This window comes from Lepus europaeus, chromosome 4 (genome assembly GCF_033115175.1).
Source record: "Lepus europaeus isolate LE1 chromosome 4, mLepTim1.pri, whole genome shotgun sequence".
NCBI lineage: Eukaryota > Metazoa > Chordata > Mammalia > Lagomorpha > Leporidae > Lepus > Lepus europaeus.
Window position 1 is genome coordinate 78,655,864 of NC_084830.1, and position 4,825 is coordinate 78,660,688.

General features: G+C 41.6%; 1 pseudogene; it reads right to left on the reverse strand.

Annotated features, from left to right (window-relative positions):
* Positions 1-312: 312 nt before the first annotated feature.
* Positions 313-1,115, reverse strand: LOC133758708 (SAGA-associated factor 29-like; annotated as a pseudogene).
* Positions 1,116-4,825: the final 3,710 nt, after the last annotated feature.

Consider the following 4,825-nt stretch of genomic DNA (forward strand, 5'->3'; position numbering starts at 1 on the left):
TTCATTATCGAAAAACAGGAAATACATATAAGCAAAAATAAGAGTTTTTTTATTCTAATTTATTTAAGAAATGTGAACTTCATTCTTTCATATATTCAAATTTAGAAACATAGTGATTCTTCCCACCCTACCCTGCCTCCTGCCCATACTCCCACACTTCTTCCTCCTCCCTCTCCTATTCCCATTCTTATATTTTACAAAGATCTTTTTTTTTTTTTTTTTTTGCGAGCTGAGGGGATTTATTTGGTCACAGAAAATCCTTGGCTGCCTTCTCCAGGGAGGGCGGCAGTGCAGGGCGGGTCTGCCGCTGCGTCACTTTTTCTTGGGCTCCTTACAGGCCACCACGTACCTCTGGGCCACGTTGAGGGATGGGGAGTAGCAGTCCGCATAGGAGGTGTCTTCAAACAGGACCGAGTAGTTCCTGTGGCCGTTGTGGGGCGTGTGGATCAGGGCATGGTAGAAGCAGGTGGTCTGGGGATACAGGGCCAGCACGAGCTGCTCTTTCTGGAACAAGGCCTCGGGTCCATCTCGGGGTTGGCCTTCCACTGCGGCAGTGGGATGATTAGCCGCCAGCTCAGGGTGTGCCTCTCCTTGCCTTCTTCATCAATGTCATCCACCTCCTACTTGTTGGTGGCGTGGCTGTAACTGACCACCTCAGCCAGGATCCACTGCTCGTCCCCTTCCACGGCTTTGACCCGAGCAGCCACCTTGTCTCCAGGCTTGGCCACATAGTCCCCGGAGGCTGGAATGGCCCCACAGAGGGACGGGGGCTTGTCACCAGGCTTCACGATCCACAGCGTCAGGGTCATGGCCGACTGCTGCAGCAGGGTCATCAGCACGCCCCTGCGTATGGTCTTCCGAGGCGGCTCCGAGTCATTGTAGAGGCCCGCGATCTTGGCCGCAATCCGCCTCTCTTCGAGCAGAGACTTGATCTCGGCGATCTTATCCAGGGCTTTCCGGAGGATGTTGCACTCGGCCTCCTTATCGGCCTTGGCGGTCGTGTAGAGGCCCCGCAGCTTGATCCGGTAATAGGGAGAAATCTTGTTCTCCGTCTGCATCTGCTCGTGGGTCTTCTGGATGTTCACTAAGTCAACTTCAGTTAACTTTATACTCATAAGATCACACTAAGTAAAAAGTTTAACACATAGTATGAAGAAAAAACCCATTTAACCATAATTACACTTGTGGCAATAATCATTATTAAATTTTTATGTCTAGTCCTTTATTTATGTTTCTATTCATATATGTATTTTGCCCTTACATATAAAGAAAATGAAACAATAATGCAATGAAAAAAATCATAATTCTCTGAACTGATTTTTTTTTACCACTTAACTGTATATACGTGAATATCTTCTATTGCAATAAATATAACCATACATCAACATCTTAAAATTCTACATGATATTCAATAGAATGGAAGCATCATATTTCATGTTTTTGTATATATATCTTTTTCACGTTTGTCCAGTTACTTCCTTAGAATAAATGTCTTTAAGTGAAATTTCCAGGTCAAACGTGCATACTTGTAAACAACAATTTCCATTTTTCTTAGAAAACTAATTAGAGAACCATGGATGGGAAAGTCACCAGCATGTTGCATGCTGATTATATCTGGGAAGTTCGTCCCTCACAATGTCCTATGTACAACTTGAAGATTGTCAATAGAATGGAGGGAGTCAGTACAAAACATTTGTATTCATTTGCCTGAGGAGCTTTCATTCTTCATTGCTCCAAGAAAAAGAACTTGGGTTGTAGTTAGATGGAAGTAGTATTTGTCTGGATTAAATCAATAGCTTTTTTTTTTTAATTTTTTTTTTTTTTTTTTTTTTGACAGGCAGAGTGGACAGTGAGAGAGAGAGACAGAGAGAAAGGTCTTCCTTTGCCGTTGGTTCACCCTCCAATGGCCGCCGCGGCTGGCGTGCTGCGGCCGGCGCACCGCGCTGATCCAATGGCAGGAGCCAGGTGCTTCTCCTGGTCTCCCATGGGGTGCAGGGCCCAAGCACTTGGGCCATCCTCCACTGCACTCCCTGGCCACAGCAGAGAGCTGGCCTGGAAGAGGGGCAACCGGGACAGAATCCGGTGCCCGACCGGGACTAGAACCCGGTGTGCTGGCGCTGCAAGGTGGAGGATTAGCCTATTGAGCCGCGGCGCCTGCCGAAGCAATAGCTTTTTAAACTTTTGTAGCATTCTGCAAATGGCATCATTGACTATGAGGAAGTAAGTTAGTTGCCATTGTTTTTTTGAAATTTTATTCTTACAGAAATTATGGAGAATATTTCCGTATTTGGTGTGGGATAGGGCCAGAAAACCACTAAAGTTCTGTTCAAATTAGTGTTCAACAGAACACTAGTAATATTTTATAAAAGTTTTGTATCTATTTATCTTGGAATAGGTATAAACGGGATCAGCACTTACTTTTTCTTAAATATTATGCTTTCTATTTTATTTTCTCTTTTTTTCTACACAAATGGCCTTTAGTATTGATAAAATGCTATCTTTCTATTTACCCATTTAATATGATTCTTTTTCTTTCCTAAATTCTTATTTACCCATTTAATATGATTCTTTTTCTTTCCTAAATTCTTTTACTATTTTGAAGACAATAATCCAAAATGCACAGCTTTTTTATTCATATGCATTTCAAGAACTTTTTCGAAAATCCTTTCTATGCATGGATTTCAAAAATAATGTACCCAAATAAATCTATCTCTTAATTCCGTCTATGGATGTTTTGAAGCACTTTATCAGACTTTAACTCTCTTAAAAAATGACTTCCTAAACTCAATGCTTTCCTCTGCTCCTCTCCTCTCCTGGGAAAGAAGATGCTCTCTAACTCGTCCTCTCAAGAGGATGCCATGATGGAATTGATAATGTCTGTCTCTATCTTAGTTTCCACTCAGTAGTCAAATTTGGAAAAGTCTGTTAGAGTATTTAATTTCTAAGAGTCTTTTATCTTTCCAGCTCCCATTTTTCTCCTCCTTGGACTTTGCAGGTAAGGAACTCCACAGGAATAGAGCCATGAGGCAAAATATTCTTTCTACTGCTTGGGTCTCTCATGCTCCTGGCCTCAGGCACATTTCCTTACCCCAACTTTATAACTTTATAACTGTTTGAGGTATTATGAGTAATCCAGAGATGATGTAAAATATATGGGAAGATGTGTAATTGATATATACAAATACTACATTATTTTATACAAAGGACTTGGGCATTCTCAGATTTCCCCTAATCTTAAAATCACTACAAATATGTTATATCTTAAGTCAACCCAGAATTAATTTTATTACCTCACATTGTTACCTATTTTAAAATTTGTTGTAGGGATGTACATTTGTCCTAGTAGTTAAGATACAAGTTAAGCTGCCTGAATCCCACTCATTCTTGCCTGAGTTCTAGAACTGGCTGTGGCTTCTAACTCTAACTTCCTGAAATGCAGATTCTGGGATGGCTCAAGTAATCGGGTCCCTGACACCCATGTGGGAGACCTAGATTGAATTTCCAGTTCCTGGCTTCTGTACAGTCAGCCTAGCCATTATATGATTTTGAGGAAGTAAACCAGCAGATGGTTGGTCTGTCTCTCAAATAAATACACATTTAAAACATTGCATAAAATTATGTTGTAATTATAAATCAGATTGTATTACACTGTCATTCCTTTGGCCACAACTGTTTCAAAAGCAATGACCTTAATGACAGTTTGTTTAGTGAATGACTGAATAATGTTAATTCAGCTATGTACAGAGTGGGTGTAGAAAACACTGTACCTGGCAGGCAATGGATCTTTGCTGTAGACCTTGTGCAGTCAGTCACTAGCCATATAGTCTTCAGAAATTTCCCTTTCAGTTGCCTCTCTTGTATCATAACGGAGCAGGAGAAGCTATTCTTTTCTAGATCAATTCTGTGGCATATTGTTCTTGGTGACATTTAAAGTCATCTCCTAAACACCTATGATAAGTTGTTCTTCTAAAAAGGGAAAGGATAGAGATAAGCAGGCAGGATTGAGAAGTTTTGCTGAAAGATCCAAGGCTGTGTGAATCTCCCAGTCCCCTTCCTGCTTCTATAATTTAACAGATGGCTTTTCCTTCTCACTATGTTTCCCTTTCCTAATTGCTTAGGCAAACATTAAAATGATCTTCGTTTTCCTTCTTTGAGTACCTTTCAGGGCAAAGTGGCTCAGAGGAGTGCTGGGTAGCTAGCAAGAAAAAGGATAGAAATATGGCCACCCCTCAGACATTGGTTTCTAAGCCTTTAATTCACCAATGAGATTTTTGCCACCTGGATAGGAGCTATTTTTTTTTAAATCTCCTTTTGTAATTGCACCTTCTTACAAGCATGATGGATGGTCAGGGTGACAGGCAACATCTGCCCTTGACAGCATGTTATGTTGTCCTGCAGAGAGGCAGTGTGGCCCAGTGCACCCCTCAGATGGAGTGAGTCAGGGAGCAACGGTTCTAACCCCAGCTCTGTCCTTCAAACTTGTGGAGTGACCTTATGGAAGACACTTAATGAATCTGTAGCTCTGCTTTTATCATCCATAAACATGGAGGAAGCAACAACTTTTCAGCCTTTAGTGGAGGACTAGCTAATAAATCACAGGAATGTGCTTGTCAGTAAAATGCCCTGCAGAAAGAGGGATGACTGACAGCATGCAAATAGACCAGGAACTGCATAGTCCAAGACAAGTAAATTATGCTTAAACCCACACTTGGGGAAATAAGCATATTCTCAGTAGAACATCTTTGAAATGCTGAACGAAAGTTTCACCTGCTCTTCCTGGCTCTCTGCACAAATAATTGGCTAGATGGGATGGGGCAGAGTGGGT